An 18,095-nucleotide genomic window follows, 5' to 3' on the forward strand; every position below is an offset into this window, starting at 1 on the left:
TCTCTTGAGTGTGCCAGTGCCTCTTCCTACTCCATTCTTTCCTGGCTCTCTCTCTATCTCTGTCTCTCTGTCTTTCTCTCTCTCTCTTCCTCTCTCAGGCCAGCACCTTTTCCATCTCTTTTCCCGCAGATGTACTTTCTTTGCCTTTCTTTTCCCTAGGCTCCAAGGCCCTTCTTTTGTCTCTGTAACTTGTTTCCTGAGCCCACACAGCCCAGCTGGCTCACTTCTTCCAAAACTCACTTCTATTTCTGTGACTTTTTAAAAAATATATATATATTATTGATTTTCTTACAGAGAGGAAGGGAGAGAGATAGAGAGCTAGAAACATCGATGAGCGAGAAACATTGACCAGCTGCCTCTTGCACACCCCTTACTGGGGATGTGCCCGCAACCAAGGTACATGCCCTTGACGGGAATCGAACCCGGGACCTTTCAGTCCGCAGACCGATGCTCTACCACTGAGCCAAACGGTTTCGGCTCTGTGACTTTTTAAATAAACTTTTGCTTTTATTTGAGGGAATGGAGGAAGGGGGAAGGAAAGAAAGAAATAGGAGGCAGCAACTACTGGTTTTTAGAGGAGCTAAAAGGGTACTGCTTTCCATTTCCAAGAAATGGATATTCACCGGTGTAAGGGAAAAACTGAATTCATTCATTGTACAATTTGGGTGGAGGTGGGGTGGGGGAGAAGTAGTAGGCTTGATGCTTTAAAATGTTCTGGATTCAGCCGGGACTGGTTTGGCTCAATGGATAGAACGTCAGCTTGGGGACTGAGGGGTCCCGGGTTCGATTCTGGTCAAGGGCATGTACCTTGGCTGCGGGCATATCCCCGGTGGGGGGTGTGCAAGAGGCAGCTGATCAATGACTCTCTCTCGTCGATGTTTCTAGCTCTCTATCTCTCTCCCTTCCTCTCTGTACAAAATCAATAAAATATATATTAAAAAAATAAATTAAAAAAATAAAATGTTCTGAATTCAACTATTTCAATAGGAAGCAAAACTTCAAATTTCTTTTTCTTTTTCTTTTTTCTTTTTACCAAATCTTATCTGGAGCGATTTAATTCAACTATTTATGAGCAATGAATAATGAATTCAATGTAATAAACTGTTATTTATCTTAATGATTGATACTTCAATGAAAAAGAGAATGGTGTTGGGATTGAAGTGTAATTGGACCTCATGATTTCAACATGAAATTTTTTTCCTATGCAACAAATTATAGGAAATCATGGGTTTGAAATAACTTCCTCCTTTCACTTTAAATTATGAGTGGTGTTGAAGAGGCAATCTGAAATAATGGAAAAGTTTTTAGAAAGATTTTCAAAGATGTAAGATTATGCAAGGTGTAGCAACATCGAACATATATTAGCTCTTGAGCACCTACCATGTACAAGGTCCTGTGTGGGCAAGTGGGTGTGGTAAGATGATTAAACTGAGCTTCTGGTCCTCACAAGCTAATGAAGAGACAAACCATAATACAGAGTAAGTGACACTGGAGTCCTGTGAGGAAGAACAAATTATTCTTGGGGAGCAGGTAAGAGAGGGTCAGGGCTCCTCAAGAAAGGGCTCAACTTCCTAAGCTTCGAGGCATCAAAGTATGTACACTTTGCTACGATTATAACATTAAAAATAAGGAAGAAATAGTGTTCCTAAGAGATTACTTTTTAGACTAGAGAGAAGTCAAGAATACTTATAATCATAAAGCCTTAAACCAATGTTATCTTTTCCTTTAATTCTATAGCAGCTTTTTTTTTTTTAAATATATTTTATTGATTTTTTACAGAGAGGAAGGGAGAGAGATAGAGAGCTAGAAACGTCCATGAGAGAGAAACATCGACCAGCTGCCTCTTGCACACCCCCTACTGAGAATGTGCCCACAACCAATGTACATGCCCTTGACCGGAATCGAACCTGGGACCTTTCAGTCCGCAGATCGATGCTCTACCACTGAGCCAAACCGGCTTCGGCCTATAGCAGCTTTAAACTTAAAAAAAAAAATTTCAATTAGTTTACATTCAATATTATTTTGTACTTGAGGCCCAGTGCATGAAATTCATGCATTGGGGGAGAGGGGGTGCAGGGTGTCCCTCAGCCCAGCCTGCACTCTCTATAATCTGGGACCCCTCAAGGGATGTCCAACTGCCTGTTTAGGCCCAATCCTACTGGGCAGTCGGATATTCCTCTCACAATTCAGGACTGCTGGCTCTCAACTGCTCGCCTGCCTGCCTTCCTGATTGCCCCTAACCACTTCTGCTTGCCAGCCTGATCACCCCCTAACCACTCTCCTGACAGTCTGATTGATGTCTAACTGCTCCCATGCCAGCTTGTTTGCCCCTAACTGCCCTCCCCTGCTGGCCTAATCGCCCACTACTGCCCTCCCTTGCAAGTCTGGTACCTCCCAACTGCCAGCCCCTGCTGGCAGCCATCTTGTGTCCACATGGGGGCAGCCATCTTGTGTGTTGGAGTCATGGTCAATTTGCATATTACTCTTTTATTATATAGGATTAGTATCAGGTGTGCAGCATAATGGGAATGTTATCTTTTAAAAATTCAAATGAATTATAAAGAAACATTTTGACGATTGGTAATAATTTTTCCTTGTAATTCTGAAGGCTTTTCCCCATTGTAGCTTTGGAGAAATTTGATTCTGTTCTGACACTTAGTCCATTATATATGACTGTTCATTGGTTTTCTCTTTAGAAGCTTTTAGAATGTCTCATTACCTTTTAATCTAAGAGGTTATAAGTAATCTCCCCTTCTGTCCTGTTGGTTGATTCCCAAGCATGGACATGTACACTTCATTCCATTCCCAATGGTGCTAGCTAAGACTTGGCTGGAACATTTAACAGATTGTATTACTAGTAAATTGTTGGAGATTTTATAATGAACTTTCAACACATCAGGCTAAATCTTTTTGTATTTATCATTCTTAACTTATAATTAAAATTTACAACTTTTTACCACAATGCCACTTTTCTGACAACTCAAATCAATATGATTTTATTGATTTCAGAGAAAAAGGGAGAGAAAGAGAGAGACAGAAACATCAAAGATTAAACAGAATCATTGATTGGCTGCCTCTTGCACGCCTCACAGTGTGGGTCCAGCAGCAACCTGGGCAGATGCCCTGACCAGGAATCAAAACCTCACTTCTTGGTTTATAGGTCAATGCTCAACCACTGAGCCACACTGGCCAAGCCTGAAACTTATTTTTTAGTATAATGTTGTTGATTTTTCAGTTAAAAGCATACTTAAATAAATATTCTATAAGTGGCAATATTTTGACATGATGGTTTTAGAATTCTCTTTTAGTAAAAAAATCATGCAGATTAAATCTGAATTGTGTGCTATGTTTGATATTGTATTGTGTGTGTTTTCATGTGCTTTGAGAGAGGGAGTCCTCTATCTGTTTTGAAGTACTTTTATGCTTAGCTTTCATTTAGTGATAAAGGTTGTGTGTGTGTGTGTGTGTGTGTGTGTGTGTGTGTGTGTGTGTAACTTTATTTTTAAGAGGATACTGAGTACAAAGTAATACTGTATGAGCATACACAATCTATGAAACAAACATTTCTCTCAGTGAGAGTATTAAGGGAACACAAAATTCAGATACACAATACTGCTCAGCATCAAGACAAATGTTGTAGAATTAATTACAAAGAGCACTTTAGCTTGTGGACCTCAACTCCATTCTAAAAAATTCTTTCCTTTGCATTTGCATGACTAAAGCAAAATTGCATTAGGTTTGCTGGAATGCAGGGATGACTGGCCTCAGTATAAATTAAGTCTCTCTTAGGAGGCTGATGATTGTTTATATAATTTAAGTGACAAAAATATACAAAATAAATGCTTCTTCTGGCATTCAGTCATTTATTATTATTTTTTTAATAGTACGGAGATTTTTGAATTAAATTTCTAGAATTGGACTTCTAAGAGCAAGGATTGCACAATCAATATCTTCATATTTATTGCTACACTTCCCTTTAGAAATAAATTATATTACACTCCCACCAATGTTGTATGTGAATGGCAATTTCCCTAATTTTAAAAAATATATATTTTATTGATTTTTTACAGAGAGGAAGAGAGAGGGATAGAGAGTTAGATAAGAGAGAAGCATCAATCAGCTGCCTCTTGCACACCCCCGCAACCAAGGTACATGCCTTTGACCGGAACGAACCAGGGACCTTTCAGTCCACAGGCTGACACTCTATCCACTGAGCCAAACTGGTTTCGGCTTCCCTAAAATTTTGTCAAATTTTATTTATTGATTTGAGAGAGCGAGAGGCAGGGAGAGAGTGAGAAAAACATCAATTTTTTTTTTTGACAAAAACATCAATTTTTGCTCCACTTATTTATGCATTCATTGGTTGATTTAAAATATATATATATATATTTTTATTGATTTTTTACAGAGAGGAAGGGAGAGAGCTAGAGAGCTAGAAATGTTGATGATTGAGAGAGGAACATCAACCAGCTGCCTCTTGCACACCCCCTATGGGGGATGTGCCCCCAATCAACGTACATGCCCCTGACCAGAATTGAACCTGGGACCCTTCAGTCCACAGACCGATGCTCTACCACTGAGCCAAACTGGTTTCCACTCATTGGTTGATTTTTATGTGTCCGGACTATCGAACTCACAACCTTGGTGTATCAGGACAATCAAACTGGGCTACCCCCGCCAGGACTATAGGTCTTTTGTGGTTTTGTAGTGTGTGTGTGTGTGTGTGTGTGTGTGTGTGTGTGTGTGTGTGTTTACACTTACCATGCCATGAATTCTACGGAATTGGTTCCAGCAGCTCAGGCTTCTCTCCATCGGTTCTCACACAGTGCACTTCTCTGGGTAGAGGAGGCAGATGCTTCAGTTGAAACCAGGTAATTTCTCTTTGGCTTCCTTCTTTTTGTGATCATTTTCCTTCACAGGTTTCAGGAAGCTATCTGGGCTCTTAGAGTGCTTAATATACTCAGTCTGTACATTCATTCTCTTGGGAAGAAACTTGCCTGTAACTTGTTTGTTTACCACAATGCCTACCCCATGCTGGGTGACACTGTAGACTCCTCCAGTTTTGCCATGGTAACATTGTAGGGCATTCCTTTTCGAACAGGGCCCATTCCCTTGATGCCCACAATATGGCCTTTCTTGTAGACTCACATGTATGTGGCCAAAGGAACAACTCCATGTTTTCTAAAAGGCCTCGAGAACATATAGCGGGTGCCTCTCCTCTTTCCCTTTTGTTATTCATTTTGATGAATTATTGGAAGATAGTGGTTCCAGCTAAAAAAGTGGAGCGCTGTCTTAATATAGCTCACCTTCTGTCTCATCAAAATCAACTTTTTCTCTCCCCTTCATTCATCCCAAGGCTCTGGGCTGTGTTCTTGGCACCAGATGACAAAGAGAAGTGAATACAAACACTGTCCCTGGCAAACATACACTTCACTGGGGAAAGAAATACAATTATTATATAATTAACTATGGTAAGAATAAGACAGAAAAATAGAGTATAAAAAAATAGAATTAATGGCCATGACACAGACTAAGGACATAAGGATCATAAATTAATTTTCTGCTAGTGATTGGCATCTACATGCCATCTGCCAGTACTGCTTTCTAGAATGCACATATACCATTTTAAAACTGTTTTTATATTGATGTTAGAGAGGAAGGAAGAGGAAGAGAAAGATGGAAACGTCAGTGATGAGAGAGAATCATTAATTGGTTTTGAACTCGATATCCAGTTGCTTGTTGTCCTCCATTTCTTTCATTTGTGATCTGTTTCCTTGTCTCGGCATTTTCACAGCTTTCCTGGGTTGGTAGGGTGGCTTTGTGTGCTAAGGTGTCCTATATGGCTCAGTGGGTCAGCCTCCCAGTTACCTGAGGTGGACACTCTTGGTGCACCCCTTTGTGGACTGTGTGTACGGCCTTATTGTAGTTAAGTCTTGATTGTTGTTGGTGTCACTGGGAGGAACTGACCTCCAGGCTGTAAGGATCAGCTGTGTCTATGCAGGGATATGCCGGGAGACAGTCTTATTCGACTCAACTTTCACATTACTTGATGAAAATTTCCAGTTTCTCTTTTTTCCTGAGTGAAAACATGGTGTTTGTGGGCCAGATCTGGCCATGTAGAAAAAAACCAACATTAAAAAATTATAATTTTAAATCCTTACTGGAGGAGTTGAGTCTATTTTTTCCATGTGGAAGGGGGTAGATGGGAGGAATGGAGGAAGAGAGGGAAGAGAGAGAAAGAGAGAGAAACATTGATGTCCCAAGTAGATCCCAGGAAAGGATCTGGGGTGTTTATCTAAGGCAGTGGTTCTCAACGTTTCTAATGCCGCGACCCTTTACAACAGTTCCTCATGTTGTGGTGACCCCCAACCATAAAATTATTTTTTTGCTACTATTATGAATCGTAATATAAATATCTGTGTTTTCCAATGGTCTTAGGCAACCCTACTAGCGGTTCTGAACCTGTGCGACCCACAGGTTAAGAACTGCTGCTATAGAGACTAAGACCATTGGAAAGCACGATATAGATATTTACATATTCCTGAGCTGTGGGTAGGAGCTCAGTTAGGGATCCCTGTGGTGCTGTCCTCTGGGATCCAATAGCTGGGATGGGCTGGTCCTGATGCAGGGAGTCAGTGTTCCTTTCCCGAGAACTTAGTCTGCTCTCAATCGGGGATTACTGGCCATTCTTCTCCTCTCAATCGGGGATTACTGGCCATTCTTCTCCTCTCAATCGGGGATTACTGGCCATTCTTCTCCTCTCAATCGGGGATTACTGGCCATTCTTCTCCTCTCAATCGGGGATTACTGGCCATTCTTCTCCTCTCAATCGGGGATTACTGGCCATTCTTCTCCTCTCAATCGGGGATTACTGGCCATTCTTCTCCTCTCAATCGGGGATTACTGGCCATTCTTCTCCTCTCAATCGGGGATTACTGGCCGTTCTTCTATCATTTGGCAGGACGAGGATCGAGGAGCCACATCTCTTGTCAGACTGACAGAAGGATGGACCTTTATGATGTCTCCACAAGACGAGCATCGTTGGCTCACAGGGGTCCATATTTAAGGCTGGTTCACACCTGCAGCAGCTCAGGTGGCTATCAATGACTTACGTCAATGCTCGTATGTTAATCTCAAACAAGGGGAGGGAGCCAGGGAGAGTACACACTCACACAAGTGTTTATCTTGACAAGCTTCCCTGCGTCAGTTCAAATCCTTATCTCTGAGGTACACACACTTCAAGGCAGTGGAGAATGTGTCTTTAATATTACACTTTAAGTTTTAAGGAAAGTTAACGCAAACATTTTAAAACTTCTCTAACATTCTTTAAGCATTTTAAAACATTTCTATATTTTACTACAACAATTTACTTGGGGCTGGGAATGGAACCTGCAACCCAAGTATGTGCCTTTGACCAGGAATGGATCCCGAGACCCTCTGGTGCTCAGGCCAATGCTATAACTGCTGAGTCACAGTAGCCAATGTGAAAGAAAACCAACATTTCTAAGGTATGGCAGAGTAATATGTTAGAAGGAGCCTGTTACCTTGAATGACTGAGAAACAGAGCTATAGACCACACCCATTTCTAGAAAAGATCAATTTGATCTTGTTTGAGTCATGGGAATTGTCATAGCAGGTTAGCTCATAGCTTGACTAATATAAATTTAAATGTCTGTCAATATACTCCCCCCCCCCAATAAATTTTGTTATAATGGAATCATAGGCAATCATTAAAAGTGATTTTATAAATCTATAAATGTCTACATACATTGTTGGGTTTCATAGTGTGCCTGGGTTGCTATAATGAAATTATACAGTATGGCTTAACAGAAATTTATTTCTCACAGTTCAAAAAGAGGCTAGGAAGTCCAAGGCCAAGATTCCAGCCAATTCAGTTTCTGGTGAGAGCTCTCTATTCCTGGCTTGCAGATGGCCACTTTGGTAGCTGTTCATATGGCCTTTCCTTGATGCATAAATTTGGAGAGGTGGAGCGGTGAGGTGGTGGAGAGAAAGGGGTTGAGAATGTTCTCAGATCTCTCTTTCTATTTTTATAAGGTCACCAATCCTGACCAACTAGGGCTCCATCCTTATGACCTTATTTAACCTTACTTAACTCCTAAAGACCCTATTTCCAAATACAGTCGCATGTTCATTTGAAGGGGAACACAATTCAGTCCATAGCATTGTTAAAAGAATTACTAAAATCATGTATGTGATTCCAATTATTTGAAATGTGATATGTGTGTGTGTGTGTGTGTGTAGAGTGTGTTTACACAGCTATCAATAGAATCTGAAGAGATGCTCTCTGCAGCAATGAACTCTGTGTAGGTGGGACTTAAGCAGGCAATGACACCCATCCTCGGGCTACATTCAGAACAAAATGTAGCACAGAAAAGCAGGTGTCACTAAAAATAGTGGTTGACCTAAGAGCAGCCTAAAGCTATATAACAAATTAATATGTTTCATATAAATCAAATTAAGTGTAAAAAAATGATAATAACCCCAAAGAATGACACTTTTCAAAAGCACAAATGTATACGATGAATTCTGCCATAAAGTGAAATATTTCTTGAAAAGTACAAATTTCTTCTTGCTGTTTCTGTGCTTTATGTTGGGTTGGGTTAGCATACATCTTTTAGAGACTATTTCTCAGATATAAATCATGCCTTCATTTTCTGAGTCTTTTCAAATTTATACTTCGGTTCTCTTGTTCATATCTCACTTATTTGCCCCTTTCTCAGAGTGTAACGTCTGGATCTACTCATTCTCTTTCTAGCTCTCAGTTACTACACTTCTTCTTCTCTTGTTAGTTACATGCTACATATCTATGTAAGTGACTGTAGCTTTTTTCCTTTTATTCTGTTTTCCTTCCTTTGTTTCCTCACTATCTTCCTTGTCCTCACCCTTTTACTTTTTCTCAGTCCTCTTATTGACTCATTCTTGATTTATTGAGTTTTTCACTGCTTCCCCCCCCCCTTAATCTGAAATCCTTAATCTCATAAGAAAATGAAACAAAAGTGCCTCCACAGAACAAGCAGAATATCAAAGTGTGGGGCTTTCCTCTGCCCCTAGCTATTCCTAGAACAGTCTGCAAAGCTATTACAGTCCTTAAATTGATTCTGTCCATAAATGTGGTAGGTTGAACTGAGCCTCATGGTCAATATTTAGTTTACAGCCCACTTCATCATTCCTGTTTTTTAGACAGGAAAAAAAAAGTGTCTTTTCTCTTGTCACTCCCCAGCCCTTATTTGACTTATTTGCCTCTGCATGTATTGTTCAAAAAACATTATTTACCTAAAGAAAAAAAAGTGATTGGGAAGGAGAGGTGGTGAGGGAAAAGAAAAGTCACCTGAAAATATCTGTCCTGGACCTTCCTCTTTTGAAGATGGCACATAAGAACCAAATAGTTGAGGGAGAATAAAACCATAATTGAGGCAAATACTTGGAATGGAGCAGAGGATGAGAAGACTAAAGCATCAGGAAATAAGCTCTACATTTATGGCTTCCATAAAATTTGGGAGATATTAAGGTAATACAGAATAGAAGAGTCCATTATTCCCCTAAACAGTGTTTCCCAAAGTGTGGTGCATGTACCCCCAGGGGTACAGGAAGAGTTTGGTGGGGGTAGGAGTTGCACCGGAGTTTGGTGGGAATATGCACTGCACTGTGCTTAGCTACGCCTAATTCTATGCTCTCATGAGTACGAGGGGTACTCAGCGTTATGAAAATTATAGAAGGGGCACACATATGTCAAAAGTTTGGGAAACACTGCAAGGAATTACAACCTAGTGGGAGAAATGATATGCCCTGTGCTGGGTGTCCCCAAGACCACTCTGAGTTTCAATGATTTGCTAGAAGGACTCACAAGATTCAGAAATTTTCACCACGCCCAGTTATCATTTATTACAGCAGAAGGATCAGCAGTGGGGAAAGGTGCACAGGGAAACCAGGAGCAAAGCTCCTCTCCCAGTGGAGTCCCACAAACAACACTTAATTCTCCAGCCACAATGTGTAACAACAGTGCAAAGTGCTCCTCCCAATGAAGGAAATTCACCTAAGCCTTAGTATCCAGCATTTTAAATGATGGTCAGATACAGAGGCATGCAGCACCCACGTGACTGACCTTAGCTAATCAGTCCCCAGCCCTCGAAAGGTAAAGCTGACACAGCACGGCCCAGGGCCTCAAGTACACAAAAAACTCATGTTGGTCCTAAGTCATGCTGTTGTTAACATAAACTATCTGGTCAAACTGATGGAATGTGGCCCAAAGCCCCAAGCATACAAAAACATACTTGTCAGGTAGGTTATTTCTCAGGAATAAATCATAAATAGATAAAGGTTCAGAGGTCATCTCCCATGAGTTAGTCAAGAGCCAGTTCTTTCTTTGGAATGTGCAGGGTTTTAGTATTCTAAGCTCACTAAGTTAACCCTTTTGTGACCCCCAAGAAGTATGTACAGTAGACTATAAACATTGTTGTTGTTAATAAGGATTTTTTTTCTCTGTGTGTGTGTGTGTGTGTGTGTGTGTGTATGTATGTATATTTTAGAGAGTGGAAGGGAGGGAGGGAGGGAAAAAAGGAGGGGAAAATAGAAAGAAACATCAATTGGTTGCCCCTTACACTCATCTGAATGGGGCCAGATATCTAACTCAAAACCCAGGTATATGTCTTGACTAGGAATCAAACCCATGACCCTTTGGTGCTTCCCTGGCCAGAGCTAGGCTATAAATATTTTTTTATAATAGCTGTGTATGGTGCCAGTTGAGTACTGGATATATCAGGGGAATACTCAGTAAAGTATATGATTGTCTAACCACTATGCTGTACACCTAAAACTAATACTAAATAATATTAAATGTAAATTGTAATTGAAAAAAAATTTAACGTAAAAATTGTAAATAAAAAGTATCATAAAGTAAAAAAAAAAATGAATATTATAAAAAAAAACTAGAGGCCTGGTGCATGAAATTCATGCTTTGGTGTGGGGGTTCCTCAGCCCAGCCGTCCCCCTCTCACAATCTGGGAGCCCTCAGGGGCAGGAGGCGATTCAGCGATCAGGGGAAGGCGATGCCCCATCACACCTCTGCTGCTGCCACTGCCTGCAGCCCCTGCCTTGGCCAGCCCAGGTTACCTGAGCCTTGGATGGCTCTTGTTGGCCCTGGGTGGCTTGCTTGACCTTGGGCCAGCCCTGGGCGGCTGGGAGGCAGAGGGAACTGGGGAACTCCGGAGGCAGGTGCGTGGAGCGGCTGGGCCCACCCCAAGGCCTTGCCACGTGCCTGCCACCCCAGCAGTGCTGAGGGAACTGGGCGCTGTCATCTTGTGGCTGTGGGTGTTGCCATCTTTGAGGGCATATTACCTCCTTGTTGGCAATGGGCAATTAGTATTATATATTCCTTCTTTATTAGATAGGATAAAAGAAAAATAATTGAACTTTTTATCTTCCTGATGTAATCTAGTCATTTTCTTCATTATTTTAGGTTTTCTTTCCATTTTGGTTTTGATCATCATTCCAGGTTTTAAATCAGTCAATTCAATATTCATTCTCCCTTCTATTTAGGGCCAATTTGCAGATCCAAGGATGCCATGGCATACGGGGGAGCCTTGGGCATCCTTGGTCATGGCAGCATACACAGATGTGCCTTGCTTTCATTGGTTCTTGACTCCTGGCATCTCTGTGGAAGACCCTGAGATAATGTAAGACAAACATGCAAGAAGGATGCATGTTCCTGATGCATTGTCCTAACAATGAGGACTCAAGTCATCTAGGCTGCTCAGCTACTAGTGAAGGTACAGGGGACTTTTCCTTATTTCTCTAAAACTATAGGAGATTGGGTTGTTACCTGACCATTTCTGTGGCAGAGACTGGCCCTGCCCTTGCACATGCGGGAACCTTTCTTGTGTCAGGTGACCTCCACGTTCTTGACTCACCCAAGAAAAATTTCAAGAGTGGGTATGTATAAGTGAGAACAAAGCAAGTTTTACTCAGAGAAAAAGAGAGTCCACGGTGCAGGCATCACTGTGAAAGAACCAAAAAATATGCACATGAGTGAACTCAGGGCAACTCCCAAGTGAATTTGGCACCTGGTTAGTTAGTTCTTGGGATTTTATATGTTTCCAAGGCGGGATTGTCTCCAAGTTTTGTGGTGCCCAATTCTGACTCCGCCTTCTGGTTGGGAGGGGGAGGGTCTTGTTCCTAATATGGTCAGCTGCCTAAGTGTCACCACATTAGTCCCTTGTGGGTTCCCTACCTTTTTCTTGTGTTATCAATTTTCATTATAATGATGGTTTAATGATCTTTGGGGTTATTTTCTGGTCAGTTTTTCCTCCACCTTGGATTAGTCTGGATCTAACTTTCTTTGTTATCTACCTCCCTTACTACGGTCATCTAAACCACTTGCTCTTAGGCATCTTCAGTTAGGGAGCACAGGATCTCTTGCTCAGCTGTTCTGGCTGTTTGTTCAACCATTTGTCGAAGTTTCCTCATTCCACTTGCCAGGGAATTTTCCTAGTTTTGTACTCTCCGTGTCAGGGTAAAGGGGTTATCTCAAACACTCCTTACCTAGTCATGTATCATAATATCTGAAAGGTCTGCTCAAAGACGATTTTGTGCTAGAATTTCTACATTACTACTTCTTAAGGGGTGGGCATGAGAAATTCTCAATAGCATCTAATGCTCTTGCTATGATTGTAGACTTTCTTCTCTTCCAGCACAAGCAACTTTTGTTTAATGGTTAACGGTATTCCAGATTTTGCCCGTTTTCCCTCTTCTGTCTTCCTCTTTCCCCCACCATCCAGCCTCCACCCAGCTCAGGCCTTCACCACATTATTGTCTGTCTCCATGAGCTATGCATATATGCATATATGTTCTTTGGTTAATCTCTTCCCAGCACAGACAACTCTTATCTCCACTCTCAGAGGTAATGGTAGATGTGATGGTGGTACAATTTAGACAAAGGCAAGCCATACAATTAGGCTGAAACCTAAAATGGGTATGGAAAAGCAGTAATATTCAGGCAGGAAGATCAGATAAGAATGAAATTATAGAAAGCCTTGGATGCAATAGGGAGCCATAGAAATTAACAGAACAAGAGAGGGGAATAAAATGAGAGCTATAATTAAGGAAAAATACTCTATTAGTAGTGTGGATCTCTGAAATATTTTGGGGAGGACAAGAATATCTGGATTTTTAAAAATCACATGAGTAAAAGACCTACAATAATAAATTAATTTTTTTATTAAAAAAAGATTTTAAGTATAAAATGTTATATGCAATAAACATTAAGAAAAACTATTTTAGCCCTATTTTAGGTTTGGCTCAATGAATAGAGCATCAGCCTGTGGACTGAAGGGTCTCAGGTTCAATTCTAGTCAAGGACACATGCCTGAGTTGCAGGCATGATCCCCAGTGGGAGCATGCAAAAGGCAGCTGATCAATGATTCTCTCTCATCATTGATGTTTCTATCTCTCTCTCCCTCTTCCTTCCTCTCTGAAATCAATAAAAAGAAAAAAAAGAAAAACTATTTTAAATATAATAATGTTACATGCAATAAACATTAATATCTCAAGAAAACTATTTTTAAAATATTACATGCTATAAAATAATATTTCAAGAAAAAGACTTAAAATATAATAATATTAACAAAGCTGTACTAATATGGTATAATATCAAAAAAGTTGTAGGAAATATTAAAAATCTTCAAATAATAGGATTACTTCTATTACATTCTAATTTTTCCCCTCTGGCTCTATTTTGGCTCATTAGTTTGTTATTTATTATATTGCACAAATGAGTGAGATCATGTGACTTATTTTGCTTAGCATAATGCTCTCCAGCTCCATCCATGCTGTTGCAAATGGTTCCTTCCTTTTTATAGCAGCATAGTATTCCATTGTGTAGATGTATCACCGTTTTTTAATCCACTCATCTGCTGATGGACACTTAGGCTATTCCCAAATTTTAGTTATTGTAAATTGTGCTGCTATAAACATAGGGGTGCATATATCCTTTCTGATTGGTGTTTCTGATTTCTTGGGATATATAGTTCTAGAAGTGGGATTACTGGATCAAATGGGAGTTCCATTTTTAATTTTTTGAGGAAACTCCATACTCTTTTCCACAGCGGCTGCACCAGTCTGCATTCCCACCAGCAGTGCAAGAGGATTCCTTTTTCTCCACATTCTCACCAGCTCTTGACATTTGTTGATTTGTTGATGATACCTATTCTGACATGTGTGAGATGATACCTCCTTGTTTTGATTTGCATCTACATGATACATGTAGCTGTATCATGGATTAACCCATGATTTTGTGCATTTGAGATTCTCAGAATAAATCCACTTTTTATCACCAGTCATAATTTGATGCTAAAAAGCATTTCTTTCATTTTATTGAAGCAACATTTTACTGATGACTTTTCGGTTTTCCATTTGTCTTTCATTCAATTGATGTGGCACCCATTTTCCTTCCTTTAAAATCTTTCTGATTGCTTGTAAACAATATGAAATTGTTAGCTGAGCAATGTTTAATCTTTCTGCAAGTTGTTTTTGAGTTTGACATGCATCTTCATCCAATAATGTTTGTAATTGTTGGTCTTCAAACTCTTTTCGTTGATCTGGACATTCTTTGTCTTTCACATTGAAATCATCATTTTAAAGTGTTTAAACAGCTGGGACTGGTTTGGCTCAATGGATAGAGCGTCGGCTTGGGGACTGAAGGGTCCCGGGTTCAATTCCGGTCAAGGGCATGTACCTTGGTTGCAGGCATGTCCCCGGTGGGGGGTGTGCAAGAGGCAGCTGATCAATGACTCTCTCTCATTGATGTTTCTAACTCTCTATCTCTCTCCCTCTCTGTATAAAATCAATAAAATGTGTTAAAAAAAAAATAAAGTGTTTAAACAAACATTCTCAAGTATCTTGAGATGGAGCATGTCCACCATAAGCTTCTAGAAGTATAAGATAACTTTTTCTTCAAAATAAAGTAATGAAATAAAACTTCCCACAAATGCTCTTTTTTTTTTGCATAAAATTCGACGTTTTTAAGCATAAAAATATCTATGAAGTTAACACCTTCAGCAAATTTGACATATGAAGTTTTGAAGCCTGTTCTAAATACAGCAAAATAGCATACATACCAAATCGCATATATATCAACATATGTGTAACTCCCATCTATTGAAAAAAAAACACCCACATTGATTGGTGCATTTAATCAATTTACATTTAGGGTTACTATTGACTGGGGCCTGATGCATGAAATTTGTGCAAGAGAGCTGTGGTGGCAGCCCTGGCCCTCACAACCGCAGTCCCTGCTGCCACCTTGGCCTGGCAGCAGCAGCATCCCAGTCTGCCACTTAGTCCTCATAGCCCCAGTTCATCCGGAGTTTGTCCGGAATGTCATCCAGAAGTTCGTTCGACTATCCAATCTAATTAGCATATTACCCTTTTATTATTATAGATCGGTACTTATTTATTGCTATTATATTTCTGTATGGCTGGGTTTCTCTTTCTGTTTCTTCTCATTACAACAATCCCTTTAGCATTTCTTTTAAAAAACTATTTTTATTGATTTCAGAGAGGAAGGGAGAGGGAGAGATAGATGGATAGAAACATCAAGAGAATCATTGATTGGCTGTCTCCTGTATGCCCCACACTGAGGATTGAGCCAGCAACCTGGGCTTGTGACCTCTTGGTTCCTGGGTCGACACTCAACTGCTGAGCCACACCTGTCTGGACTCTTTAGCATTTCTTTTTTTTTTCTTTTCTTTTTTGTTTTAAAGATCTCACACATTTATTACTGAACCATTCTATCATACTATTGCAGGAGGGGGAAAAAATCAACAGAGCAAAGTAGAGAGCTGCCTGAGAAGGCACTGGATGTTCTTTAATTCTTATCAGCTGAGCCCGAGGGCACTGGCAGAGTCTTGTTATCAATACTGATTCTTATCTTTATCCAAGTGCTTGGAATGAGGAACAAATAAGACCTTGACTTACCCAGATCGTGATATGCTAAATCTTGTACCAAAAAATGAGGAACTTACCCAGATCTTGATGAATAGGATCTGGGCACACTCGAAACTCCTTTTGATGTTAAACTCCCCTTTGGAAACCAATAAATGTGCTATGTTGTCTGTGGTGAGTATGACTGCCCTTCCATCAGAGAGGTGGCACCCACCTAGCACCCAGCTTGAATCTATTTCTGCCTCCATGTCTCTTCTTTCTTTCTCTAATTTCTTAATCCCCAGCTCCTCCACTCAGGAACCTGTTGTTTTCCATGCGGGACCTGGAAAACAGAGAAAATGCCCACTGCAGAGCAAAATCACAAGTCCATTAATTCTCCAATTAAAATGCTCCAGACAGTAGCATCTTTTCAATCATTTAAAGGTGTAGGCAACCTGAATACAGCATAAATATGTGAGTCACCTCTCATGAGTGAGTTCTCATAGGCCCAGTTTGGTTCTTCTCCAATGTCTCCTCTTGAGTTGTACCCGATTTTATTGCCAGTTTTCATCCGAATCCATTGGGGAACGGTCTGATTCTGCTTTTGTTTTTTGGCCAGGAACCTCTTGATCCTGAAAGTCTTGTGGGAAGACATGGTGAAAGAGAGGCGAACTCATGCACCTCCATGGCGGAGAAAGAGCCCTTTAGCATTTCTTGTAATGCAGGTTTGTTGGTGATGTGCTCCTTTAGCCTTTTTTTTTTTTTTTTTTTTTGGTCTGGGAAGCTTTTTATTTGATCATCTGTTTTGAAAGATAGCATTCCTTGCTGGATATAGTAATTTTGGTCTCAATTCCTTGCTTTTCATTACCTTGAGAACTTCATGCCATCCCCTTGTGGCCTGTAGGTGTCAGCCTTATGGGAACTCCTATGTAAGTAACTGGTGGAAACCGATCATTGTCACTAATAGAGAAATGTGAAAAAGGAATCCGGAAGGCTGGTCAACCTTAATTGCTCTGAATGGTCAGAGCTAATCACTCATTGTTTAGTTGAGACATTGGTAGTTAAAGCAACCTCCACCTGTTAATCATATGTAAATTCTTGCTGATTGTCTATTATTGGACTTCCTGCCTAAAGGATATGGATGTTTCCCATAGCCTCAATAAAAGGGATAGCAAGGCCAGAGCAGTAGTAGTCCTCCCCCTAGAGGTACACTCCCGCCTGGCCCCCCATTTCCCAAATTAACTCTTTTCTATTAAAATATATTTTATTGATTTTTTTACAGAGAGGAAGAGAGAGAAATGAGAGTCAGAAACATTCATGAGAGAGAAACATCGATCAGCTGCCTCCTGCACACCTCCCCCTGAAGATGTGCCTGCAACCAGGGTACACTGGAATCAAACCCGGGACCTTTCAGTCCGCAGACCGACGCTCTATCCACTGAGCCAAACGGGTTTCAGCTTAACTCTTTTCTAGCCTCTCTTCATTTTGCATGCGGCCTTCTCCAGAACCCGGAACCCTGAACAGGAACCCTGAACCATGGGATACATGAAAGGGGCTCCCACAGGTAACACTCCCCCCCCCCCCCCCCTCTTGCTGCCTTTAAGATTCTCTCTTTAATTTTTGTCATTTTAATTATGATGTGTCTGGGTGTGGGCCTCTTTGGGTTCTCCTTGCTTGGAGTTCTCTGTGTGCCTGAACTTGTGTGACTTTTTCCTTTACCAGGTTAGGGAAGTTTTCTGCCATTATTTCTTCAAACAGATTCTCTATTCCTCTCTCCCTTTCTACCTCTTCTGGAACACTGCTATTCTATTACTGTTACATTTCAACTTGTCTCACAGTTCCATTAATCTGTCCTCCTGTTTTTTTTTTTTTTTTTTTTTCTTTATGGTTTTCTGATTGAGTGATATTTTCTTTCTTTTTTTAATATATTTTATTGATTTTGTACAGAGAGGAAGGGAGAGAGATAGAGAGTTAGAAACATCGATGAGAGAGAGAGTCATCGATCAGCTGCCTCTTGCACACCCCCTACTGGGGATATGCCTGCAACCAAGGTACATGCCCTTGACCGGAATCGAACCCGGGACCCTTCAGTCCCCAAGCCGACGCTCTATCCATTGAGCCAAACTGGTCCCAGCTCTTTTTTATTTTCTTTTAAATAT

At 40.6% G+C, this 18,095-nt stretch overlaps 1 pseudogene; it reads right to left on the minus strand.

Annotated features, from left to right (window-relative positions):
* Window positions 1–1,909: 1,909 nt before the first annotated feature.
* Window positions 1,910–16,631, minus strand: LOC118713529 (annotated as a pseudogene).
* Between the last annotated feature and the right edge of the window lie 1,464 nt (window positions 16,632–18,095).

Source organism: Pipistrellus kuhlii, unplaced genomic scaffold (genome assembly GCF_014108245.1).
Source record: "Pipistrellus kuhlii isolate mPipKuh1 unplaced genomic scaffold, mPipKuh1.p scaffold_m20_p_10, whole genome shotgun sequence".
Lineage (NCBI taxonomy): Eukaryota > Metazoa > Chordata > Mammalia > Chiroptera > Vespertilionidae > Pipistrellus > Pipistrellus kuhlii.